Source organism: Ambystoma mexicanum, chromosome 2q, assembly GCF_040938575.1.
Source record: "Ambystoma mexicanum isolate Mex_15411 chromosome 2q, UKY_AmexF1_1, whole genome shotgun sequence".
Classification (NCBI taxonomy): Eukaryota; Metazoa; Chordata; class Amphibia; order Caudata; family Ambystomatidae; genus Ambystoma; species Ambystoma mexicanum.
Genome location: NC_090924.1, coordinates 186,224,213 through 186,251,794, shown reverse-complemented (window position 1 = coordinate 186,251,794; position 27,582 = coordinate 186,224,213). Strand labels below are relative to the sequence as shown.

The 27,582-nt window shown below is 44.2% G+C and overlaps 5 non-coding genes across 5 annotated transcripts; all 5 read left to right on the top strand.

Moving 5' to 3' along the window:
- The first annotated feature begins 850 nt into the window (after positions 1–850).
- On the top strand, positions 851–955 carry LOC138570744 (U6 spliceosomal RNA). Its single transcript, XR_011303777.1, has one exon. It is a non-coding gene; the product is annotated as a U6 spliceosomal RNA (small nuclear RNA).
- A 5,476-nt stretch (positions 956–6,431) lies between these two features.
- Positions 6,432–6,536, top strand: LOC138570742 (U6 spliceosomal RNA). The gene has a single exon (XR_011303775.1). It is a non-coding gene; the product is annotated as a U6 spliceosomal RNA (small nuclear RNA).
- A 5,484-nt stretch (positions 6,537–12,020) lies between these two features.
- Positions 12,021–12,125, top strand: LOC138570741 (U6 spliceosomal RNA). Its single transcript, XR_011303774.1, has one exon. It is a non-coding gene; the product is annotated as a U6 spliceosomal RNA (small nuclear RNA).
- A 5,488-nt stretch (positions 12,126–17,613) lies between these two features.
- LOC138570740 (U6 spliceosomal RNA) lies at positions 17,614–17,718 on the top strand. The gene has a single exon (XR_011303773.1). It is a non-coding gene; the product is annotated as a U6 spliceosomal RNA (small nuclear RNA).
- A 5,488-nt stretch (positions 17,719–23,206) lies between these two features.
- Positions 23,207–23,311, top strand: LOC138570739 (U6 spliceosomal RNA). Its single transcript, XR_011303772.1, has one exon. It is a non-coding gene; the product is annotated as a U6 spliceosomal RNA (small nuclear RNA).
- The last annotated feature ends 4,271 nt before the right edge of the window (positions 23,312–27,582 follow it).

Genomic DNA, 27,582 nt, shown 5'->3' with positions numbered 1-27,582 from the left:
GGTACATAGGAATGGATCTGTTAAGAAATGAAACAAAAAGCCTGGAAAATGTCGAACCAGGTAGTATTTGGACTTACAAAAGACGGACTCACAGTCAAATGTGCTATCCGTTGACCCACTGACCCCCTTACCTTTTGTGTAATACTTTTGCTCTCAGTAGGGTTGTCCAAAGTTCTCTTCTTAAAGCGGCTTTCTTATAAAAAATCCTAGACCTGCTTTTTGTGGCACACATGCCTCATATCCCGTTGCTCTTGATAAACTCACATCATCTCCCCCCAATACAAGCTGTAAAAGATTTCCAGGCCTTATCCGAGCAAACTAGACGTGGGTCGAAGGTTCAGCAATCCTTAAATCAGCAGTAAAGTTAACATTGAAATCAGCCTCAGAATCTCTTCAAGGATGGTCCAACATCTATTGCTTACAGGGCTCAATCGGACAGCTTCTGGCACTGATGCCTTAAGCCACTTCCTGTTGTTGCCTTGTCCTTGATACAGCCATGGGCCCACATACACTCAGTGGTACAGAGTTTTTCTCATGTCTATGGGTCTATTGTGATGCTCTCAGGCTTGCATCACCCAGCCATTGTGATGGGGAGGGGTGTCATTTTGCAAGCACCCTGGAGCATGAATCTGTATATCTTCAAATATAATTGGCATTAAACCAAACCCTTTAGGACCAGATCAATACAGCAGCAAAGAATGCTTATTCATTGTTGTTTCCCTCTTCATTTCATACCACCCGATATTTAAATGGTGTTTGGACTTTCTACCCTCTGACATAAGGACATTTGGTATGGCAAACCTTTGACTAGATGTCCTAATCAATGGTTTGATTGACTCTCCCTTTGCACTTGCTTCAGCAACACATGTACTAATATTGGAATGATAATGTGAACATTAAATTGTCCCCTGCTCTAAAGGATGACACGCACATTCGTAAAGCATTCACTATTTTTGGCACATGACAGGACAGAAACTTTCTTAATTTGCAAGTCTTTATTTTTTAATACATGTTTTTTTAATGAAGATTGAAATTGTATGTTCATACATATTACACGACAACACAATACATTTTGCGCCAAATTCAACACTCATGCCTCAGGAGCCTTTTACTTGTGAGTCCTATTGACTGAATGAACAGCCCCCTCTCCTTCAATTTCTTGACTTGTACTTTTAGAAGTGGCAAGCTTCTTTTGTTTTTTTATCCCATTTTACCAAACTCCGTTTTATCAGTTTCCACCTTGTTGTGCACTCCAGCGTAAACTGCGTTAAGGTGCTATTTGCAAACATTGTTCTGAACTACAGCTTTACTTGCTTCTAGGCCTTAATCTTTAATTGGGGCTGAGCAGTGTACTCTGGCTTTGGCTGCTTTTAGTTGGTTGGTTTCTTTTTTGATTTCTGTAACTTTCAAAGAGTCCCATTGTGAAATACCGTTGTCAGAATGTGCTACAGTGCATGAAAACTTAAAATAAATGGTTGTGAGAGGGAGAGGGGGAGGGAGGGGGCGGGGGGAGAAAGAGAGCGGGCGGGAGGGGGAAGGTTAAGGAGGGAGGGAGAGAGAGAGAGAGAGAGAGAGAGAGAGAGAGAGAGAGAGAGAAAAAACAAAGAAAATATGGTATTCGGGGGGGCTATGTTTTTACATGGAAAAGATTTTAGGCTTTTAATCAAGTGGAAAGAGGCTCTGTGGCTGGTATCTCAGCCTGTTGATGCTTTGTTGAGTTGCTTGGAACATGCAACAAAGGTGACCTGAAGCACTCCCGACCAGGTTGCATGTCTCTAATTTACTGAAATCCCACAGACCTCCTCCGTGTGCCACAAAGTACCTGAGCTCTGCAGTTGTTCCCCACAAGTCGCCAAGCTCCCCAGATTTACTTTCTCAGAGTTGCTAGTTACTGCTACCCCACCTCGACCACTATATTTTCCCCAGATACTTGCTACTGTGCAGAAAGCAGGGCTAAGAGAGAGGGAGAAGGGGTGTGCCTATGCAAATCATCTGCCAGGATCATTCCTGGGAGGTCATTCCATCCCACCAAATGACACCCGAGCAGCGGCACATAATTTGGAGAACAGAAATATTCGGACAGGCCACAAAGCAAAGGCTGGGCCGTTGATTGAGGAACCCTTTAGCCATGTCTCCCTAAGTTACCGAGGTCCAGAAAAATTCCACCCTCAGCTCTCATAGAGAGGTCCTTGGCCGATCGTGGCCGATCAGGGCCGTGAAGGGTCGGGGTGACTGCACACTGCCTCACCTTTTCACTGCTTTCTACAGCGGTAATGCTTTTGCAGAAGGGACCTGTACAAGTGATTTTATTCTGCGCTGTGGGAAAGTGACATTTAACCACTGGCATTAAGCAAACGACTTGCGCTGCTCAACGCACATACATGCAGAGAAATCATTTCATGTTTTTTGGGGAAGGTCTAGAGGGTCCTGCTGATTATTTATGAAGCTGTACGCTACTCTTGCTTTTACAGAGAGTCTTCCCTGCCCAGGAATGTTTAAGGCATACTGTATATCCCTCCCTTACAATGAAAACTCTGTTAAAAGCACAGAGGTACATAGGAATGGATCTGTTAAGAAATGAAACGAAAAACCTGGACAAAATGTCGAAACGGGTAGGATTTGGACTTAGCACATCTGACTGTGAGTCAGTTAATTGTATCTCTTCACCCACTGACCCCCTTTCCTTTTGTGTAATCCTTTTGCTCTCAATAGGATTTTCCAAAGTGGCTTTCATATAAAAGATCATAGACCTGCATTTTGTGGCACACAAGCCTCATATCCCGTTGCTCTTTATAAATTCACATCATCTCCCACCAATACAAGCTGTAAAAGATTTTCAGGGCTTAGCCAAGCAAACTAGACTTGGGTCGAAGGTTAAGCAATCCTTAAATCAGCAGCAGAGTTAACATTGAAATCAGCCTCAGAATCTCTTAAGGGATGGTCCAACATCTGTTGCTTGCAGCACGCAATGGGGCAGCCTGGGTGCTGACAGCTTAAGCCAGCTCCTGTTCTTGCCTTGTCCTTGATCCAGCCATGGGCCCACATGCACTCAGAGGAATAGAGTGTTTCTCGTGTCTATGGGTCTGCCGTGATGCTCTCACGCTTGCATCACCCAGCCTTCGTGATGGGGAGGGTGTGTCAATTTGCAAGCACCCTGCAGCATGAATCTGTTTATCTTTAAATATAATTGCCATTAAACCAAACCCTTTAGGACCGGATCAATACGGCAGAAAAAGAATGCTGATGTATTGCTGTTTGCCTCTTAATTTCATACCATCCAACATATAAATGGTGTTTGGTCAATGATTTGCCATATCAAATGTCCTTATGTCACAGGCAGAAAGTTCAGAGGTCCTAATCAATGGTTTGGTTGGCTCTCCCTTTGCGCTTGCCTTAAGGCGCCAGCACCAGAGGCTGCCCGATTGCGCCCTGAAAGCAACCAATGTTGACCCATCCTTTAAGAGATTCTGAGGCTGATTTCAATGTTATTTTTGCTGCTGATTTAACGATTGCTCAACCTTCGACCCACGTCTAGTTTCCTTGGCTATGCCCTTGACATCTTTTACAGCTTGCATTGGTGGGAGATGATGTGAGTTTATCGAGAGCAACGGGATATGAGGCATGTGGGCCATAAAAAACAGCTCTGGGATTTTTTTTTAATAAGAAAGCCCCTTTAAGTAGGGAACTTTGGATGGACAGCCCTGCTGAGAGCAAAAGGATTACACAAAAGATAAGGGGGTCAGTGGGTCAAGGGATAGCACATCTGACTGTGAGTCAGTTTATTGTTAGTCCAAATCCTACCTGTTTCAACATTTTTCCAGGCTTTTTGTTTAATTTCTTAACAGATCCATTCCTATGTAGCTCAGCAACACATGTACTAATATTGGAATGATAATGGGAACATTGAATTGGCCCCTGCTCTGAAGGATGACACGTACATTTGTAAAGCATTCACTATTTTTAGCACATGACGGGACAGAAACTTTGTTAATTTGCAAGTCTTTATTTTTTAATTCATCTTTATTGATGAAGATTGAAATTGTATGTTCATAGGGGCTGACGCCTGGGCAGCGGCAGGCAATTTGGAGAACAGAAATATTATTCATACATATTAAACAACAACACAATACATTTTGCGCCAAATTCAACACTAATGCCTCAGGAGCCTTTTACTTGTGAGTCCTAGTGACTGAATGAACAGCCCCGTCCCCTTCAATTTCTTGACTTGTACTTTTAGAAGTGGCACGGTTCCCATTCGACCAAATTCAGTATTATCACTTTCCCCATTGTTGTGCACGCCAGCGTAAACTGCTTTAAGGTGCTATTTGCAAACATCGCTCTGAACTACAGCTTTATTTGCTTCTAGGCCTTTATCTTTAATTGGGGCTGAGCAGTGTACTCTGGATTTGGCTGCTTTTAGTTGGTTGATTTCTTTTTTGATTTCTGTAACCTTCAAAGAGTCCCATTGTGAAATACCATTGTCAGAATATGCTACAGTGCATGAAAACTTAAAATAAATGGTTGTGAGAGGGAGAGGGAGAGGGGGAGGGAGGGGGCGGGGGGAGAAAGAGAGCGGGCGGGAGGGAGGAAGGAGGGAGGGAAGGAGGAAGGGAGAGAGAGAGACAGAGAGAGAGGAAACAAAGAAAATATGGTATTCGGGGGTTGGGGGGCTATGTTTTTACATGGAAAAGATTTTAGGCTTTTAATCAAGTGGAAATGGCTCTGCCTGTTGATGCTTTGTTGAGTTGCTTGGAACATGCAAGGAAGGAGACCTGAAGCACTCCCAACCAGGTTGCATGTCTCCAAGTTACTGAAATCCCACAGACCTCCTCCCTGTGCCACAAAGTTCTGGGCACTGAGCTCTGTAGTTCCCCACAAGTCGCAAAGCACCCCAGATTTACTTTCTCAAAGTTGCTAGTGACTGCTACCCCACCTCGACCACTATATTTTCCCCAGATACTTGCTACTGTGGAGTAAGCAGGGCTAATAAAGAGGGAGAGGGGGTTTGCCTATGCAAATCATCTGCCAGGATCCTACCTGGCAGGTCATTCCATCTTACCAGCTGACACCTGGGCAGCGGCAGGTAATTTGGAGAACAGACATATACGGACAGGCCACAAAGCAAAGGTTGGGCCGTTGATTGAGGATCCCTTTAGCCATGCCTCCCTAAGTTACCGAGGTCCAGAAAAATTCCACCCTCAGCTCTCATAGAGAGGTCCTTGGCCGATCGTGGCCGATCAGGGGAGTAAAGGGTCGGGGGTGACTGCACACTGCCTCACCTTTTCACTGCTTTCTACAGTGGTAATGCTTTTGCAGAAGGGGCCAGTACAAGTGATTTTGTTCTGCGCTGTGGGAAAGTGGTTAATGTCAGTGGATAAATGTCAAACTACTTGCGCTGTTCAACACACATACATGCAGAGAAATAATGTTATGTTTTTTGGGGAAGATCTAGAGGGTCCTGCTGATGATTTATTAAACTGTCTGCTACTCTTTCTTTTACATAGAGTCTTCCCTGCCCAGGAATGTTTAAGGCATATTGTATGTCCCTCCCTTACAATGAAAACTCTGTTGAAAGCACAGAGGTACATAGGAATGGATCTGTTAAGAAATGAAACAAAAAGCCTGGAAAATGTCGAACCAGGTAGTATTTGGACTTACAAAAGACGGACTCACAGTCAAATGTGCTATCCGTTGACCCACTGACCCCCTTACCTTTTGTGTAATACTTTTGCTCTCAGTAGGGTTGTCCAAAGTTCTCTTCTTAAAGCGGCTTTCTTATAAAAAATCCTAGACCTGCTTTTTGTGGCACACATGCCTCATATCCCATTGCTCTTGATAAACTCACATCATCTCCCCCCAATACAAGCTGTAAAAGATTTCCAGGCCTTATCCGAGCAAACTAGACGTGGGTCGAAGGTTCAGCAATCCTTAAATCAGCAGTAAAGTTAACATTGAAATCAGCCTCAGAATCTCTTCAAGGATGGTCCAACATCTATTGCTTACAGGGCTCAATCGGACAGCTTCTGGCACTGATGCCTTAAGCCACTTCCTGTTGTTGCCTTGTCCTTGATACAGCCATGGGCCCACATACACTCAGTGGTACAGAGTTTTTCTCATGTCTATGGGTCTATTGTGATGCTCTCAGGCTTGCATCACCCAGCCATTGTGATGGGGAGGGGTGTCATTTTGCAAGCACCCTGGAGCATGAATCTGTATATCTTCAAATATAATTGGCATTAAACCAAACCCTTTAGGACCAGATCAATACAGCAGCAAAGAATGCTTATTCATTGTTGTTTCCCTCTTCATTTCATACCACCCGATATTTAAATGGTGTTTGGACTTTCTACCCTCTGACATAAGGACATTTGGTATGGCAAACCTTTGACTAGATGTCCTAATCAATGGTTTGATTGACTCTCCCTTTGCACTTGCTTCAGCAACACATGTACTAATATTGGAATGATAATGTGAACATTAAATTGTCCCCTGCTCTAAAGGATGACACGCACATTCGTAAAGCATTCACTATTTTTGGCACATGACAGGACAGAAACTTTCTTAATTTGCAAGTCTTTATTTTTTAATACATGTTTTTTTAATGAAGATTGAAATTGTATGTTCATACATATTACACGACAACACAATACATTTTGCGCCAAATTCAACACTCATGCCTCAGGAGCCTTTTACTTGTGAGTCCTATTGACTGAATGAACAGCCCCCTCTCCTTCAATTTCTTGACTTGTACTTTTAGAAGTGGCAAGCTTCTTTTGTTTTTTTATCCCATTTTACCAAACTCCGTTTTATCAGTTTCCACCTTGTTGTGCACTCCAGCGTAAACTGCGTTAAGGTGCTATTTGCAAACATTGTTCTGAACTACAGCTTTACTTGCTTCTAGGCCTTAATCTTTAATTGGGGCTGAGCAGTGTACTCTGGCTTTGGCTGCTTTTAGTTGGTTGGTTTCTTTTTTGATTTCTGTAACTTTCAAAGAGTCCCATTGTGAAATACCGTTGTCAGAATGTGCTACAGTGCATGAAAACTTAAAATAAATGGTTGTGAGAGGGAGAGGGGGAGGGAGGGGGCGGGGGGAGAAAGAGAGCGGGCGGGAGGGGGAAGGTTAAGGAGGGAGGGAGAGAGAGAGAGAGAGAGAGAGAGAGAGAGAGAGAGAGAGAGAGAGAGAGAAAAAACAAAGAAAATATGGTATTCGGGGGGGCTATGTTTTTACATGGAAAAGATTTTAGGCTTTTAATCAAGTGGAAAGAGGCTCTGTGGCTGGTATCTCAGCCTGTTGATGCTTTGTTGAGTTGCTTGGAACATGCAACAAAGGTGACCTGAAGCACTCCCGACCAGGTTGCATGTCTCTAATTTACTGAAATCCCACAGACCTCCTCCGTGTGCCACAAAGTACCTGAGCTCTGCAGTTGTTCCCCACAAGTCGCCAAGCTCCCCAGATTTACTTTCTCAGAGTTGCTAGTTACTGCTACCCCACCTCGACCACTATATTTTCCCCAGATACTTGCTACTGTGCAGAAAGCAGGGCTAAGAGAGAGGGAGAAGGGGTGTGCCTATGCAAATCATCTGCCAGGATCATTCCTGGGAGGTCATTCCATCCCACCAAATGACACCCGAGCAGCGGCACATAATTTGGAGAACAGAAATATTCGGACAGGCCACAAAGCAAAGGCTGGGCCGTTGATTGAGGAACCCTTTAGCCATGTCTCCCTAAGTTACCGAGGTCCAGAAAAATTCCACCCTCAGCTCTCATAGAGAGGTCCTTGGCCGATCGTGGCCGATCAGGGCCGTGAAGGGTCGGGGTGACTGCACACTGCCTCACCTTTTCACTGCTTTCTACAGCGGTAATGCTTTTGCAGAAGGGACCTGTACAAGTGATTTTATTCTGCGCTGTGGGAAAGTGACATTTAACCACTGGCATTAAGCAAACGACTTGCGCTGCTCAACGCACATACATGCAGAGAAATCATTTCATGTTTTTTGGGGAAGGTCTAGAGGGTCCTGCTGATTATTTATGAAGCTGTACGCTACTCTTGCTTTTACAGAGAGTCTTCCCTGCCCAGGAATGTTTAAGGCATACTGTATATCCCTCCCTTACAATGAAAACTCTGTTAAAAGCACAGAGGTACATAGGAATGGATCTGTTAAGAAATGAAACGAAAAACCTGGACAAAATGTCGAAACGGGTAGGATTTGGACTTAGCACATCTGACTGTGAGTCAGTTAATTGTATCTCTTCACCCACTGACCCCCTTTCCTTTTGTGTAATCCTTTTGCTCTCAATAGGATTTTCCAAAGTGGCTTTCATATAAAAGATCATAGACCTGCATTTTGTGGCACACAAGCCTCATATCCCGTTGCTCTTTATAAATTCACATCATCTCCCACCAATACAAGCTGTAAAAGATTTTCAGGGCTTAGCCAAGCAAACTAGACTTGGGTCGAAGGTTAAGCAATCCTTAAATCAGCAGCAGAGTTAACATTGAAATCAGCCTCAGAATCTCTTAAGGGATGGTCCAACATCTGTTGCTTGCAGCACGCAATGGGGCAGCCTGGGTGCTGACAGCTTAAGCCAGCTCCTGTTCTTGCCTTGTCCTTGATCCAGCCATGGGCCCACATGCACTCAGAGGAATAGAGTGTTTCTCGTGTCTATGGGTCTGCCGTGATGCTCTCACGCTTGCATCACCCAGCCTTCGTGATGGGGAGGGTGTGTCAATTTGCAAGCACCCTGCAGCATGAATCTGTTTATCTTTAAATATAATTGCCATTAAACCAAACCCTTTAGGACCGGATCAATACGGCAGAAAAAGAATGCTGATGTATTGCTGTTTGCCTCTTAATTTCATACCATCCAACATATAAATGGTGTTTGGTCAATGATTTGCCATATCAAATGTCCTTATGTCACAGGCAGAAAGTTCAGAGGTCCTAATCAATGGTTTGGTTGGCTCTCCCTTTGCGCTTGCCTTAAGGCGCCAGCACCAGAGGCTGCCCGATTGCGCCCTGAAAGCAACCAATGTTGACCCATCCTTTAAGAGATTCTGAGGCTGATTTCAATGTTATTTTTGCTGCTGATTTAACGATTGCTCAACCTTCGACCCACGTCTAGTTTCCTTGGCTATGCCCTTGACATCTTTTACAGCTTGCATTGGTGGGAGATGATGTGAGTTTATCGAGAGCAACGGGATATGAGGCATGTGGGCCATAAAAAACAGCTCTGGGATTTTTTTTTAATAAGAAAGCCCCTTTAAGTAGGGAACTTTGGATGGACAGCCCTGCTGAGAGCAAAAGGATTACACAAAAGATAAGGGGGTCAGTGGGTCAAGGGATAGCACATCTGACTGTGAGTCAGTTTATTGTTAGTCCAAATCCTACCTGTTTCAACATTTTTCCAGGCTTTTTGTTTAATTTCTTAACAGATCCATTCCTATGTAGCTCAGCAACACATGTACTAATATTGGAATGATAATGGGAACATTGAATTGGCCCCTGCTCTGAAGGATGACACGTACATTTGTAAAGCATTCACTATTTTTAGCACATGACGGGACAGAAACTTTGTTAATTTGCAAGTCTTTATTTTTTAATTCATCTTTATTGATGAAGATTGAAATTGTATGTTCATAGGGGCTGACGCCTGGGCAGCGGCAGGCAATTTGGAGAACAGAAATATTATTCATACATATTAAACAACAACACAATACATTTTGCGCCAAATTCAACACTAATGCCTCAGGAGCCTTTTACTTGTGAGTCCTAGTGACTGAATGAACAGCCCCGTCCCCTTCAATTTCTTGACTTGTACTTTTAGAAGTGGCACGGTTCCCATTCGACCAAATTCAGTATTATCACTTTCCCCATTGTTGTGCACGCCAGCGTAAACTGCTTTAAGGTGCTATTTGCAAACATCGCTCTGAACTACAGCTTTATTTGCTTCTAGGCCTTTATCTTTAATTGGGGCTGAGCAGTGTACTCTGGATTTGGCTGCTTTTAGTTGGTTGATTTCTTTTTTGATTTCTGTAACCTTCAAAGAGTCCCATTGTGAAATACCATTGTCAGAATATGCTACAGTGCATGAAAACTTAAAATAAATGGTTGTGAGAGGGAGAGGGAGAGGGGGAGGGAGGGGGCGGGGGGAGAAAGAGAGCGGGCGGGAGGGAGGAAGGAGGGAGGGAAGGAGGAAGGGAGAGAGAGAGACAGAGAGAGAGGAAACAAAGAAAATATGGTATTCGGGGGTTGGGGGGCTATGTTTTTACATGGAAAAGATTTTAGGCTTTTAATCAAGTGGAAATGGCTCTGCCTGTTGATGCTTTGTTGAGTTGCTTGGAACATGCAAGGAAGGAGACCTGAAGCACTCCCAACCAGGTTGCATGTCTCCAAGTTACTGAAATCCCACAGACCTCCTCCCTGTGCCACAAAGTTCTGGGCACTGAGCTCTGTAGTTCCCCACAAGTCGCAAAGCACCCCAGATTTACTTTCTCAAAGTTGCTAGTGACTGCTACCCCACCTCGACCACTATATTTTCCCCAGATACTTGCTACTGTGGAGTAAGCAGGGCTAATAAAGAGGGAGAGGGGGTTTGCCTATGCAAATCATCTGCCAGGATCCTACCTGGCAGGTCATTCCATCTTACCAGCTGACACCTGGGCAGCGGCAGGTAATTTGGAGAACAGACATATACGGACAGGCCACAAAGCAAAGGTTGGGCCGTTGATTGAGGATCCCTTTAGCCATGCCTCCCTAAGTTACCGAGGTCCAGAAAAATTCCACCCTCAGCTCTCATAGAGAGGTCCTTGGCCGATCGTGGCCGATCAGGGGAGTAAAGGGTCGGGGGTGACTGCACACTGCCTCACCTTTTCACTGCTTTCTACAGTGGTAATGCTTTTGCAGAAGGGGCCAGTACAAGTGATTTTGTTCTGCGCTGTGGGAAAGTGGTTAATGTCAGTGGATAAATGTCAAACTACTTGCGCTGTTCAACACACATACATGCAGAGAAATAATGTTATGTTTTTTGGGGAAGATCTAGAGGGTCCTGCTGATGATTTATTAAACTGTCTGCTACTCTTTCTTTTACATAGAGTCTTCCCTGCCCAGGAATGTTTAAGGCATATTGTATGTCCCTCCCTTACAATGAAAACTCTGTTGAAAGCACAGAGGTACATAGGAATGGATCTGTTAAGAAATGAAACAAAAAGCCTGGAAAATGTCGAACCAGGTAGTATTTGGACTTACAAAAGACGGACTCACAGTCAAATGTGCTATCCGTTGACCCACTGACCCCCTTACCTTTTGTGTAATACTTTTGCTCTCAGTAGGGTTGTCCAAAGTTCTCTTCTTAAAGCGGCTTTCTTATAAAAAATCCTAGACCTGCTTTTTGTGGCACACATGCCTCATATCCCGTTGCTCTTGATAAACTCACATCATCTCCCCCCAATACAAGCTGTAAAAGATTTCCAGGCCTTATCCGAGCAAACTAGACGTGGGTCGAAGGTTCAGCAATCCTTAAATCAGCAGTAAAGTTAACATTGAAATCAGCCTCAGAATCTCTTCAAGGATGGTCCAACATCTATTGCTTACAGGGCTCAATCGGACAGCTTCTGGCACTGATGCCTTAAGCCACTTCCTGTTGTTGCCTTGTCCTTGATACAGCCATGGGCCCACATACACTCAGTGGTACAGAGTTTTTCTCATGTCTATGGGTCTATTGTGATGCTCTCAGGCTTGCATCACCCAGCCATTGTGATGGGGAGGGGTGTCATTTTGCAAGCACCCTGGAGCATGAATCTGTATATCTTCAAATATAATTGGCATTAAACCAAACCCTTTAGGACCAGATCAATACAGCAGCAAAGAATGCTTATTCATTGTTGTTTCCCTCTTCATTTCATACCACCCGATATTTAAATGGTGTTTGGACTTTCTACCCTCTGACATAAGGACATTTGGTATGGCAAACCTTTGACTAGATGTCCTAATCAATGGTTTGATTGACTCTCCCTTTGCACTTGCTTCAGCAACACATGTACTAATATTGGAATGATAATGTGAACATTAAATTGTCCCCTGCTCTAAAGGATGACACGCACATTCGTAAAGCATTCACTATTTTTGGCACATGACAGGACAGAAACTTTCTTAATTTGCAAGTCTTTATTTTTTAATACATGTTTTTTTAATGAAGATTGAAATTGTATGTTCATACATATTACACGACAACACAATACATTTTGCGCCAAATTCAACACTCATGCCTCAGGAGCCTTTTACTTGTGAGTCCTATTGACTGAATGAACAGCCCCCTCTCCTTCAATTTCTTGACTTGTACTTTTAGAAGTGGCAAGCTTCTTTTGTTTTTTTATCCCATTTTACCAAACTCCGTTTTATCAGTTTCCACCTTGTTGTGCACTCCAGCGTAAACTGCGTTAAGGTGCTATTTGCAAACATTGTTCTGAACTACAGCTTTACTTGCTTCTAGGCCTTAATCTTTAATTGGGGCTGAGCAGTGTACTCTGGCTTTGGCTGCTTTTAGTTGGTTGGTTTCTTTTTTGATTTCTGTAACTTTCAAAGAGTCCCATTGTGAAATACCGTTGTCAGAATGTGCTACAGTGCATGAAAACTTAAAATAAATGGTTGTGAGAGGGAGAGGGGGAGGGAGGGGGCGGGGGGAGAAAGAGAGCGGGCGGGAGGGGGAAGGTTAAGGAGGGAGGGAGAGAGAGAGAGAGAGAGAGAGAGAGAGAGAGAGAGAGAGAGAGAGAGAGAGAGAAAAAACAAAGAAAATATGGTATTCGGGGGGGCTATGTTTTTACATGGAAAAGATTTTAGGCTTTTAATCAAGTGGAAAGAGGCTCTGTGGCTGGTATCTCAGCCTGTTGATGCTTTGTTGAGTTGCTTGGAACATGCAACAAAGGTGACCTGAAGCACTCCCGACCAGGTTGCATGTCTCTAATTTACTGAAATCCCACAGACCTCCTCCGTGTGCCACAAAGTACCTGAGCTCTGCAGTTGTTCCCCACAAGTCGCCAAGCTCCCCAGATTTACTTTCTCAGAGTTGCTAGTTACTGCTACCCCACCTCGACCACTATATTTTCCCCAGATACTTGCTACTGTGCAGAAAGCAGGGCTAAGAGAGAGGGAGAAGGGGTGTGCCTATGCAAATCATCTGCCAGGATCATTCCTGGGAGGTCATTCCATCCCACCAAATGACACCCGAGCAGCGGCACATAATTTGGAGAACAGAAATATTCGGACAGGCCACAAAGCAAAGGCTGGGCCGTTGATTGAGGAACCCTTTAGCCATGTCTCCCTAAGTTACCGAGGTCCAGAAAAATTCCACCCTCAGCTCTCATAGAGAGGTCCTTGGCCGATCGTGGCCGATCAGGGCCGTGAAGGGTCGGGGTGACTGCACACTGCCTCACCTTTTCACTGCTTTCTACAGCGGTAATGCTTTTGCAGAAGGGACCTGTACAAGTGATTTTATTCTGCGCTGTGGGAAAGTGACATTTAACCACTGGCATTAAGCAAACGACTTGCGCTGCTCAACGCACATACATGCAGAGAAATCATTTCATGTTTTTTGGGGAAGGTCTAGAGGGTCCTGCTGATTATTTATGAAGCTGTACGCTACTCTTGCTTTTACAGAGAGTCTTCCCTGCCCAGGAATGTTTAAGGCATACTGTATATCCCTCCCTTACAATGAAAACTCTGTTAAAAGCACAGAGGTACATAGGAATGGATCTGTTAAGAAATGAAACGAAAAACCTGGACAAAATGTCGAAACGGGTAGGATTTGGACTTAGCACATCTGACTGTGAGTCAGTTAATTGTATCTCTTCACCCACTGACCCCCTTTCCTTTTGTGTAATCCTTTTGCTCTCAATAGGATTTTCCAAAGTGGCTTTCATATAAAAGATCATAGACCTGCATTTTGTGGCACACAAGCCTCATATCCCGTTGCTCTTTATAAATTCACATCATCTCCCACCAATACAAGCTGTAAAAGATTTTCAGGGCTTAGCCAAGCAAACTAGACTTGGGTCGAAGGTTAAGCAATCCTTAAATCAGCAGCAGAGTTAACATTGAAATCAGCCTCAGAATCTCTTAAGGGATGGTCCAACATCTGTTGCTTGCAGCACGCAATGGGGCAGCCTGGGTGCTGACAGCTTAAGCCAGCTCCTGTTCTTGCCTTGTCCTTGATCCAGCCATGGGCCCACATGCACTCAGAGGAATAGAGTGTTTCTCGTGTCTATGGGTCTGCCGTGATGCTCTCACGCTTGCATCACCCAGCCTTCGTGATGGGGAGGGTGTGTCAATTTGCAAGCACCCTGCAGCATGAATCTGTTTATCTTTAAATATAATTGCCATTAAACCAAACCCTTTAGGACCGGATCAATACGGCAGAAAAAGAATGCTGATGTATTGCTGTTTGCCTCTTAATTTCATACCATCCAACATATAAATGGTGTTTGGTCAATGATTTGCCATATCAAATGTCCTTATGTCACAGGCAGAAAGTTCAGAGGTCCTAATCAATGGTTTGGTTGGCTCTCCCTTTGCGCTTGCCTTAAGGCGCCAGCACCAGAGGCTGCCCGATTGCGCCCTGAAAGCAACCAATGTTGACCCATCCTTTAAGAGATTCTGAGGCTGATTTCAATGTTATTTTTGCTGCTGATTTAACGATTGCTCAACCTTCGACCCACGTCTAGTTTCCTTGGCTATGCCCTTGACATCTTTTACAGCTTGCATTGGTGGGAGATGATGTGAGTTTATCGAGAGCAACGGGATATGAGGCATGTGGGCCATAAAAAACAGCTCTGGGATTTTTTTTTAATAAGAAAGCCCCTTTAAGTAGGGAACTTTGGATGGACAGCCCTGCTGAGAGCAAAAGGATTACACAAAAGATAAGGGGGTCAGTGGGTCAAGGGATAGCACATCTGACTGTGAGTCAGTTTATTGTTAGTCCAAATCCTACCTGTTTCAACATTTTTCCAGGCTTTTTGTTTAATTTCTTAACAGATCCATTCCTATGTAGCTCAGCAACACATGTACTAATATTGGAATGATAATGGGAACATTGAATTGGCCCCTGCTCTGAAGGATGACACGTACATTTGTAAAGCATTCACTATTTTTAGCACATGACGGGACAGAAACTTTGTTAATTTGCAAGTCTTTATTTTTTAATTCATCTTTATTGATGAAGATTGAAATTGTATGTTCATAGGGGCTGACGCCTGGGCAGCGGCAGGCAATTTGGAGAACAGAAATATTATTCATACATATTAAACAACAACACAATACATTTTGCGCCAAATTCAACACTAATGCCTCAGGAGCCTTTTACTTGTGAGTCCTAGTGACTGAATGAACAGCCCCGTCCCCTTCAATTTCTTGACTTGTACTTTTAGAAGTGGCACGGTTCCCATTCGACCAAATTCAGTATTATCACTTTCCCCATTGTTGTGCACGCCAGCGTAAACTGCTTTAAGGTGCTATTTGCAAACATCGCTCTGAACTACAGCTTTATTTGCTTCTAGGCCTTTATCTTTAATTGGGGCTGAGCAGTGTACTCTGGATTTGGCTGCTTTTAGTTGGTTGATTTCTTTTTTGATTTCTGTAACCTTCAAAGAGTCCCATTGTGAAATACCATTGTCAGAATATGCTACAGTGCATGAAAACTTAAAATAAATGGTTGTGAGAGGGAGAGGGAGAGGGGGAGGGAGGGGGCGGGGGGAGAAAGAGAGCGGGCGGGAGGGAGGAAGGAGGGAGGGAAGGAGGAAGGGAGAGAGAGAGACAGAGAGAGAGGAAACAAAGAAAATATGGTATTCGGGGGTTGGGGGGCTATGTTTTTACATGGAAAAGATTTTAGGCTTTTAATCAAGTGGAAATGGCTCTGCCTGTTGATGCTTTGTTGAGTTGCTTGGAACATGCAAGGAAGGAGACCTGAAGCACTCCCAACCAGGTTGCATGTCTCCAAGTTACTGAAATCCCACAGACCTCCTCCCTGTGCCACAAAGTTCTGGGCACTGAGCTCTGTAGTTCCCCACAAGTCGCAAAGCACCCCAGATTTACTTTCTCAAAGTTGCTAGTGACTGCTACCCCACCTCGACCACTATATTTTCCCCAGATACTTGCTACTGTGGAGTAAGCAGGGCTAATAAAGAGGGAGAGGGGGTTTGCCTATGCAAATCATCTGCCAGGATCCTACCTGGCAGGTCATTCCATCTTACCAGCTGACACCTGGGCAGCGGCAGGTAATTTGGAGAACAGACATATACGGACAGGCCACAAAGCAAAGGTTGGGCCGTTGATTGAGGATCCCTTTAGCCATGCCTCCCTAAGTTACCGAGGTCCAGAAAAATTCCACCCTCAGCTCTCATAGAGAGGTCCTTGGCCGATCGTGGCCGATCAGGGGAGTAAAGGGTCGGGGGTGACTGCACACTGCCTCACCTTTTCACTGCTTTCTACAGTGGTAATGCTTTTGCAGAAGGGGCCAGTACAAGTGATTTTGTTCTGCGCTGTGGGAAAGTGGTTAATGTCAGTGGATAAATGTCAAACTACTTGCGCTGTTCAACACACATACATGCAGAGAAATAATGTTATGTTTTTTGGGGAAGATCTAGAGGGTCCTGCTGATGATTTATTAAACTGTCTGCTACTCTTTCTTTTACATAGAGTCTTCCCTGCCCAGGAATGTTTAAGGCATATTGTATGTCCCTCCCTTACAATGAAAACTCTGTTGAAAGCACAGAGGTACATAGGAATGGATCTGTTAAGAAATGAAACAAAAAGCCTGGAAAATGTCGAACCAGGTAGTATTTGGACTTACAAAAGACGGACTCACAGTCAAATGTGCTATCCGTTGACCCACTGACCCCCTTACCTTTTGTGTAATACTTTTGCTCTCAGTAGGGTTGTCCAAAGTTCTCTTCTTAAAGCGGCTTTCTTATAAAAAATCCTAGACCTGCTTTTTGTGGCACACATGCCTCATATCCCGTTGCTCTTGATAAACTCACATCATCTCCCCCCAATACAAGCTGTAAAAGATTTCCAGGCCTTATCCGAGCAAACTAGACGTGGGTCGAAGGTTCAGCAATCCTTAAATCAGCAGTAAAGTTAACATTGAAATCAGCCTCAGAATCTCTTCAAGGATGGTCCAACATCTATTGCTTACAGGGCTCAATCGGACAGCTTCTGGCACTGATGCCTTAAGCCACTTCCTGTTGTTGCCTTGTCCTTGATACAGCCATGGGCCCACATACACTCAGTGGTACAGAGTTTTTCTCATGTCTATGGGTCTATTGTGATGCTCTCAGGCTTGCATCACCCAGCCATTGTGATGGGGAGGGGTGTCATTTTGCAAGCACCCTGGAGCATGAATCTGTATATCTTCAAATATAATTGGCATTAAACCAAACCCTTTAGGACCAGATCAATACAGCAGCAAAGAATGCTTATTCATTGTTGTTTCCCTCTTCATTTCATACCACCCGATATTTAAATGGTGTTTGGACTTTCTACCCTCTGACATAAGGACATTTGGTATGGCAAACCTTTGACTAGATGTCCTAATCAATGGTTTGATTGACTCTCCCTTTGCACTTGCTTCAGCAACACATGTACTAATATTGGAATGATAATGTGAACATTAAATTGTCCCCTGCTCTAAAGGATGACACGCACATTCGTAAAGCATTCACTATTTTTGGCACATGACAGGACAGAAACTTTCTTAATTTGCAAGTCTTTATTTTTTAATACATGTTTTTTTAATGAAGATTGAAATTGTATGTTCATACATATTACACGACAACACAATACATTTTGCGCCAAATTCAACACTCATGCCTCAGGAGCCTTTTACTTGTGAGTCCTATTGACTGAATGAACAGCCCCCTCTCCTTCAATTTCTTGACTTGTACTTTTAGAAGTGGCAAGCTTCTTTTGTTTTTTTATCCCATTTTACCAAACTCCGTTTTATCAGTTTCCACCTTGTTGTGCACTCCAGCGTAAACTGCGTTAAGGTGCTATTTGCAAACATTGTTCTGAACTACAGCTTTACTTGCTTCTAGGCCTTAATCTTTAATTGGGGCTGAGCAGTGTACTCTGGCTTTGGCTGCTTTTAGTTGGTTGGTTTCTTTTTTGATTTCTGTAACTTTCAAAGAGTCCCATTGTGAAATACCGTTGTCAGAATGTGCTACAGTGCATGAAAACTTAAAATAAATGGTTGTGAGAGGGAGAGGGGGAGGGAGGGGGCGGGGGGAGAAAGAGAGCGGGCGGGAGGGGGAAGGTTAAGGAGGGAGGGAGAGAGAGAGAGAGAGAGAGAGAGAGAGAGAGAGAGAGAGAGAGAGAGAGAAAAAACAAAGAAAATATGGTATTCGGGGGGGCTATGTTTTTACATGGAAAAGATTTTAGGCTTTTAATCAAGTGGAAAGAGGCTCTGTGGCTGGTATCTCAGCCTGTTGATGCTTTGTTGAGTTGCTTGGAACATGCAACAAAGGTGACCTGAAGCACTCCCGACCAGGTTGCATGTCTCTAATTTACTGAAATCCCACAGACCTCCTCCGTGTGCCACAAAGTACCTGAGCTCTGCAGTTGTTCCCCACAAGTCGCCAAGCTCCCCAGATTTACTTTCTCAGAGTTGCTAGTTACTGCTACCCCACCTCGACCACTATATTTTCCCCAGATACTTGCTACTGTGCAGAAAGCAGGGCTAAGAGAGAGGGAGAAGGGGTGTGCCTATGCAAATCATCTGCCAGGATCATTCCTGGGAGGTCATTCCATCCCACCAAATGACACCCGAGCAGCGGCACATAATTTGGAGAACAGAAATATTCGGACAGGCCACAAAGCAAAGGCTGGGCCGTTGATTGAGGAACCCTTTAGCCATGTCTCCCTAAGTTACCGAGGTCCAGAAAAATTCCACCCTCAGCTCTCATAGAGAGGTCCTTGGCCGATCGTGGCCGATCAGGGCCGTGAAGGGTCGGGGTGACTGCACACTGCCTCACCTTTTCACTGCTTTCTACAGCGGTAATGCTTTTGCAGAAGGGACCTGTACAAGTGATTTTATTCTGCGCTGTGGGAAAGTGACATTTAACCACTGGCATTAAGCAAACGACTTGCGCTGCTCAACGCACATACATGCAGAGAAATCATTTCATGTTTTTTGGGGAAGGTCTAGAGGGTCCTGCTGATTATTTATGAAGCTGTACGCTACTCTTGCTTTTACAGAGAGTCTTCCCTGCCCAGGAATGTTTAAGGCATACTGTATATCCCTCCCTTACAATGAAAACTCTGTTAAAAGCACAGAGGTACATAGGAATGGATCTGTTAAGAAATGAAACGAAAAACCTGGACAAAATGTCGAAACGGGTAGGATTTGGACTTAGCACATCTGACTGTGAGTCAGTTAATTGTATCTCTTCACCCACTGACCCCCTTTCCTTTTGTGTAATCCTTTTGCTCTCAATAGGATTTTCCAAAGTGGCTTTCATATAAAAGATCATAGACCTGCATTTTGTGGCACACAAGCCTCATATCCCGTTGCTCTTTATAAATTCACATCATCTCCCACCAATACAAGCTGTAAAAGATTTTCAGGGCTTAGCCAAGCAAACTAGACTTGGGTCGAAGGTTAAGCAATCCTTAAATCAGCAGCAGAGTTAACATTGAAATCAGCCTCAGAATCTCTTAAGGGATGGTCCAACATCTGTTGCTTGCAGCACGCAATGGGGCAGCCTGGGTGCTGACAGCTTAAGCCAGCTCCTGTTCTTGCCTTGTCCTTGATCCAGCCATGGGCCCACATGCACTCAGAGGAATAGAGTGTTTCTCGTGTCTATGGGTCTGCCGTGATGCTCTCACGCTTGCATCACCCAGCCTTCGTGATGGGGAGGGTGTGTCAATTTGCAAGCACCCTGCAGCATGAATCTGTTTATCTTTAAATATAATTGCCATTAAACCAAACCCTTTAGGACCGGATCAATACGGCAGAAAAAGAATGCTGATGTATTGCTGTTTGCCTCTTAATTTCATACCATCCAACATATAAATGGTGTTTGGTCAATGATTTGCCATATCAAATGTCCTTATGTCACAGGCAGAAAGTTCAGAGGTCCTAATCAATGGTTTGGTTGGCTCTCCCTTTGCGCTTGCCTTAAGGCGCCAGCACCAGAGGCTGCCCGATTGCGCCCTGAAAGCAACCAATGTTGACCCATCCTTTAAGAGATTCTGAGGCTGATTTCAATGTTATTTTTGCTGCTGATTTAACGATTGCTCAACCTTCGACCCACGTCTAGTTTCCTTGGCTATGCCCTTGACATCTTTTACAGCTTGCATTGGTGGGAGATGATGTGAGTTTATCGAGAGCAACGGGATATGAGGCATGTGGGCCATAAAAAACAGCTCTGGGATTTTTTTTTAATAAGAAAGCCCCTTTAAGTAGGGAACTTTGGATGGACAGCCCTGCTGAGAGCAAAAGGATTACACAAAAGATAAGGGGGTCAGTGGGTCAAGGGATAGCACATCTGACTGTGAGTCAGTTTATTGTTAGTCCAAATCCTACCTGTTTCAACATTTTTCCAGGCTTTTTGTTTAATTTCTTAACAGATCCATTCCTATGCAGCTCAGCAACACATGTACTAATATTGGAATGATAATGGGAACATTGAATTGGCCCCTGCTCTGAAGGATGACACGTACATTTGTAAAGCATTCACTATTTTTAGCACATGACGGGACAGAAACTTTGTTAATTTGCAAGTCTTTATTTTTTAATTCATCTTTATTGATGAAGATTGAAATTGTATGTTCATAGGGGCTGACGCCTGGGCAGCGGCAGGCAATTTGGAGAACAGAAATATTATTCATACATATTAAACAACAACACAATACATTTTGCGCCAAATTCAACACTAATGCCTCAGGAGCCTTTTACTTGTGAGTCCTAGTGACTGAATGAACAGCCCCGTCCCCTTCAATTTCTTGACTTGTACTTTTAGAAGTGGCACGGTTCCCATTCGACCAAATTCAGTATTATCACTTTCCCCATTGTTGTGCACGCCAGCGTAAACTGCTTTAAGGTGCTATTTGCAAACATCGCTCTGAACTACAGCTTTATTTGCTTCTAGGCCTTTATCTTTAATTGGGGCTGAGCAGTGTACTCTGGATTTGGCTGCTTTTAGTTGGTTGATTTCTTTTTTGATTTCTGTAACCTTCAAAGAGTCCCATTGTGAAATACCATTGTCAGAATATGCTACAGTGCATGAAAACTTAAAATAAATGGTTGTGAGAGGGAGAGGGAGAGGGGGAGGGAGGGGGCGGGGGGAGAAAGAGAGCGGGCGGGAGGGAGGAAGGAGGGAGGGAAGGAGGAAGGGAGAGAAAGAGAGAGACAGAGAGAGAGGAAACAAAGAAAATATGGTATTCGGGGGTTGGGGGGCTATGTTTTTACATGGAAAAGATTTTAGGCTTTTAATCAAGTGGAAATGGCTCTGCCTGTTGATGCTTTGTTGAGTTGCTTGGAACATGCAAGGAAGGAGACCTGAAGCACTCCCAACCAGGTTGCATGTCTCCAAGTTACTGAAATCCCACAGACCTCCTCCCTGTGCCACAAAGTTCTGGGCACTGAGCTCTGTAGTTCCCCACAAGTCGCAAAGCACCCCAGATTTACTTTCTCAAAGTTGCTAGTGACTGCTACCCCACCTCGACCACTATATTTTCCCCAGATACTTGCTACTGTGGAGTAAGCAGGGCTAATAAAGAGGGAGAGGGGGTTTGCCTATGCAAATCATCTGCCAGGATCCTACCTGGCAGGTCATTCCATCTTACCAGCTGACACCTGGGCAGCGGCAGGTAATTTGGAGAACAGACATATACGGACAGGCCACAAAGCAAAGGTTGGGCCGTTGATTGAGGATCCCTTTAGCCATGCCTCCCTAAGTTACCGAGGTCCAGAAAAATTCCACCCTCAGCTCTCATAGAGAGGTCCTTGGCCGATCGTGGCCGATCAGGGGAGTAAAGGGTCGGGGGTGACTGCACACTGCCTCACCTTTTCACTGCTTTCTACAGTGGTAATGCTTTTGCAGAAGGGGCCAGTACAAGTGATTTTGTTCTGCGCTGTGGGAAAGTGGTTAATGTCAGTGGATAAATGTCAAACTACTTGCGCTGTTCAACACACATACATGCAGAGAAATAATGTTATGTTTTTTGGGGAAGATCTAGAGGGTCCTGCTGATGATTTATTAAACTGTCTGCTACTCTTTCTTTTACATAGAGTCTTCCCTGCCCAGGAATGTTTAAGGCATATTGTATGTCCCTCCCTTACAATGAAAACTCTGTTGAAAGCACAGAGGTACATAGGAATGGATCTGTTAAGAAATGAAACAAAAAGCCTGGAAAATGTCGAACCAGGTAGTATTTGGACTTACAAAAGACGGACTCACAGTCAAATGTGCTATCCGTTGACCCACTGACCCCCTTACCTTTTGTGTAATACTTTTGCTCTCAGTAGGGTTGTCCAAAGTTCTCTTCTTAAAGCGGCTTTCTTATAAAAAATCCTAGACCTGCTTTTTGTGGCACACATGCCTCATATCCCGTTGCTCTTGATAAACTCACATCATCTCCCCCCAATACAAGCTGTAAAAGATTTCCAGGCCTTATCCGAGCAAACTAGACGTGGGTCGAAGGTTCAGCAATCCTTAAATCAGCAGTAAAGTTAACATTGAAATCAGCCTCAGAATCTCTTCAAGGATGGTCCAACATCTATTGCTTACAGGGCTCAATCGGACAGCTTCTGGCACTGATGCCTTAAGCCACTTCCTGTTGTTGCCTTGTCCTTGATACAGCCATGGGCCCACATACACTCAGTGGTACAGAGTTTTTCTCATGTCTATGGGTCTATTGTGATGCTCTCAGGCTTGCATCACCCAGCCATTGTGATGGGGAGGGGTGTCATTTTGCAAGCACCCTGGAGCATGAATCTGTATATCTTCAAATATAATTGGCATTAAACCAAACCCTTTAGGACCAGATCAATACAGCAGCAAAGAATGCTTATTCATTGTTGTTTCCCTCTTCATTTCATACCACCCGATATTTAAATGGTGTTTGGACTTTCTACCCTCTGACATAAGGACATTTGGTATGGCAAACCTTTGACTAGATGTCCTAATCAATGGTTTGATTGACTCTCCCTTTGCACTTGCTTCAGCAACACATGTACTAATATTGGAATGATAATGTGAACATTAAATTGTCCCCTGCTCTAAAGGATGACACGCACATTCGTAAAGCATTCACTATTTTTGGCACATGACAGGACAGAAACTTTCTTAATTTGCAAGTCTTTATTTTTTAATACATGTTTTTTTAATGAAGATTGAAATTGTATGTTCATACATATTACACGACAACACAATACATTTTGCGCCAAATTCAACACTCATGCCTCAGGAGCCTTTTACTTGTGAGTCCTATTGACTGAATGAACAGCCCCCTCTCCTTCAATTTCTTGACTTGTACTTTTAGAAGTGGCACGCTTCTTTTGTTTTTTTATCCCATTTTACCAAACTCAGTTTTATCAGTTTCCACCTTGTTGTGCACTCCAGCGTAAACTGCTTTAAGGTGCTATTTGCAAACATTGTTCTGAACTACAGCTTTACTTGCTTCTAGGCCTTAATCTTTAATTGGGGCTGAGCAGTGTACTCTGGCTTTGGCTGCTTTTAGTTGGTTGGTTTCTTTTTTGATTTCTGTAACTTTCAAAGAGTCCCATTGTGAAATACCGTTGTCAGAATGTGCTACAGTGCATGAAAACTTAAAATAAATGGTTGTGAGAGGGAGAGGGGGAGGGAGGGGGCGGGGGGAGAAAGAGAGCGGGCGGGAGGGGGAAGGTTAAGGAGGGAGGGAGAGAGAGAGAGAGAGAGAGAGAGAGAGAGAGAGAGAGAGAGAGAGAGAGAGAGAGAGAGAGAGAGAGAGAGAGAGAGAGAGAGAGAGAGAGAGAGAGAGAGAAAACAAAGAAAATATGGTATTCGGGGGGGCTATGTTTTTACATGGAAAAGATTTTAGGCTTTTAATCAAGTGGAAAGAGGCTCTGTGGCTGGTATCTCAGCCTGTTGATGCTTTGTTGAGTTGCTTGGAACATGCAACAAAGGTGACCTGAAGCACTCCCGACCAGGTTGCATGTCTCTAATTTACTGAAATCCCACAGACCTCCTCCGTGTGCCACAAAGTACCTGAGCTCTGCAGTTGTTCCCCACAAGTCGCCAAGCTCCCCAGATTTACTTTCTCAGAGTTGCTAGTTACTGCTACCCCACCTCGACCACTATATTTTCCCCAGATACTTGCTACTGTGCAGAAAGCAGGGCTAAGAGAGAGGGAGAAGGGGTGTGCCTATGCAAATCATCTGCCAGGATCATTCCTGGGAGGTCATTCCATCCCACCAAATGACACCCGAGCAGCGGCACATAATTTGGAGAACAGAAATATTCGGACAGGCCACAAAGCAAAGGCTGGGCCGTTGATTGAGGAACCCTTTAGCCATGTCTCCCTAAGTTACCGAGGTCCAGAAAAATTCCACCCTCAGCTCTCATAGAGAGGTCCTTGGCCGATCGTGGCCGATCAGGGCCGTGAAGGGTCGGGGTGACTGCACACTGCCTCACCTTTTCACTGCTTTCTACAGCGGTAATGCTTTTGCAGAAGGGACCTGTACAAGTGATTTTATTCTGCGCTGTGGGAAAGTGACATTTAACCACTGGCATTAAGCAAACGACTTGCGCTGCTCAACGCACATACATGCAGAGAAATCATTTCATGTTTTTTGGGGAAGGTCTAGAGGGTCCTGCTGATTATTTATGAAGCTGTACGCTACTCTTGCTTTTACAGAGAGTCTTCCCTGCCCAGGAATGTTTAAGGCATACTGTATATCCCTCCCTTACAATGAAAACTCTGTTAAAAGCACAGAGGTACATAGGAATGGATCTGTTAAGAAATGAAACGAAAAACCTGGACAAAATGTCGAAACGGGTAGGATTTGGACTTAGCACATCTGACTGTGAGTCAGTTAATTGTATCTCTTCACCCACTGACCCCCTTTCCTTTTGTGTAATCCTTTTGCTCTCAATAGGATTTTCCAAAGTGGCTTTCATATAAAAGATCATAGACCTGCATTTTGTGGCACACAAGCCTCATATCCCGTTGCTCTTTATAAATTCACATCATCTCCCACCAATACAAGCTGTAAAAGATTTTCAGGGCTTAGCCAAGCAAACTAGACTTGGGTCGAAGGTTAAGCAATCCTTAAATCAGCAGCAGAGTTAACATTGAAATCAGCCTCAGAATCTCTTAAGGGATGGTCCAACATCTGTTGCTTGCAGCACGCAATGGGGCAGCCTGGGTGCTGACAGCTTAAGCCAGCTCCTGTTCTTGCCTTGTCCTTGATCCAGCCATGGGCCCACATGCACTCAGAGGAATAGAGTGTTTCTCGTGTCTATGGGTCTGCCGTGATGCTCTCACGCTTGCATCACCCAGCCTTCGTGATGGGGAGGGTGTGTCAATTTGCAAGCACCCTGCAGCATGAATCTGTTTATCTTTAAATATAATTGCCATTAAACCAAACCCTTTAGGACCGGATCAATACGGCAGAAAAAGAATGCTGATGTATTGCTGTTTGCCTCTTAATTTCATACCATCCAACATATAAATGGTGTTTGGTCAATGATTTGCCATATCAAATGTCCTTATGTCACAGGCAGAAAGTTCAGAGGTCCTAATCAATGGTTTGGTTGGCTCTCCCTTTGCGCTTGCCTTAAGGCGCCAGCACCAGAGGCTGCCCGATTGCGCCCTGAAAGCAACCAATGTTGACCCATCCTTTAAGAGATTCTGAGGCTGATTTCAATGTTATTTTTGCTGCTGATTTAACGATTGCTCAACCTTCGACCCACGTCTAGTTTCCTTGGCTATGCCCTTGACATCTTTTACAGCTTGCATTGGTGGGAGATGATGTGAGTTTATCGAGAGCAACGGGATATGAGGCATGTGGGCCATAAAAAACAGCTCTGGGATTTTTTTTTAATAAGAAAGCCCCTTTAAGTAGGGAACTTTGGATGGACAGCCCTGCTGAGAGCAAAAGGATTACACAAAAGATAAGGGGGTCAGTGGGTCAAGGGATAGCACATCTGACTGTGAGTCAGTTTATTGTTAGTCCAAATCCTACCTGTTTCAACATTTTTCCAGGCTTTTTGTTTAATTTCTTAACAGATCCATTCCTATGTAGCTCAGCAACACATGTACTAATATTGGAATGATAATGGGAACATTGAATTGGCCCCTGCTCTGAAGGATGACACGTACATTTGTAAAGCATTCACTATTTTTAGCACATGACGGGACAGAAACTTTGTTAATTTGCAAGTCTTTATTTTTTAATTCATCTTTATTGATGAAGATTGAAATTGTATGTTCATAGGGGCTGACGCCTGGGCAGCGGCAGGCAATTTGGAGAACAGAAATATTATTCATACATATTAAACAACAACACAATACATTTTGCGCCAAATTCAACACTAATGCCTCAGGAGCCTTTTACTTGTGAGTCCTAGTGACTGAATGAACAGCCCCGTCCCCTTCAATTTCTTGACTTGTACTTTTAGAAGTGGCACGGTTCCCATTCGACCAAATTCAGTATTATCACTTTCCCCATTGTTGTGCACGCCAGCGTAAACTGCTTTAAGGTGCTATTTGCAAACATCGCTCTGAACTACAGCTTTATTTGTTTCTAGGCCTTTATCTTTAATTGGGGCTGAGCAGTGTACTCTGGATTTGGCTGCTTTTAGTTGGTTGATTTCTTTTTTGATTTCTGTAACCTTCAAAGAGTCCCATTGTGAAATACCATTGTCAGAATATGCTACAGTGCATGAAAACTTAAAATAAATGGTTGTGAGAGGGAGAGGGAGAGGGGGAGGGAGGGGGCGGGGGGAGAAAGAGAGCGGGCGGGAGGGAGGAAGGAGGGAGGGAAGGAGGAAGGGAGAGAGAGAGACAGAGAGAGAGGAAACAAAGAAAATATGGTATTCGGGGGTTGGGGGGCTATGTTTTTACATGGAAAAGATTTTAGGCTTTTAATCAAGTGGAAATGGCTCTGCCTGTTGATGCTTTGTTGAGTTGCTTGGAACATGCAAGGAAGGAGACCTGAAGCACTCCCAACCAGATTGCATGTCTCCAAGTTACTGAAATCCCACAGACCTCCTCCCTGTGCCACAAAGTTCTGGGCACTGAGCTCTGTAGTTCCCCACAAGTCGCAAAGCACCCCAGATTTACTTTCTCAAAGTTGCTAGTGACTGCTACCCCACCTCGACCACTATATTTTCCCCAGATACTTGCTACTGTGGAGTAAGCAGGGCTAATAAAGAGGGAGAGGGGGTTTGCCTATGCAAATCATCTGCCAGGATCCTACCTGGCAGGTCATTCCATCTTACCAGCTGACACCTGGGCAGCGGCAGGTAATTTGGAGAACAGACATATACGGACAGGCCACAAAGCAAAGGTTGGGCCGTTGATTGAGGATCCCTTTAGCCATGCCTCCCT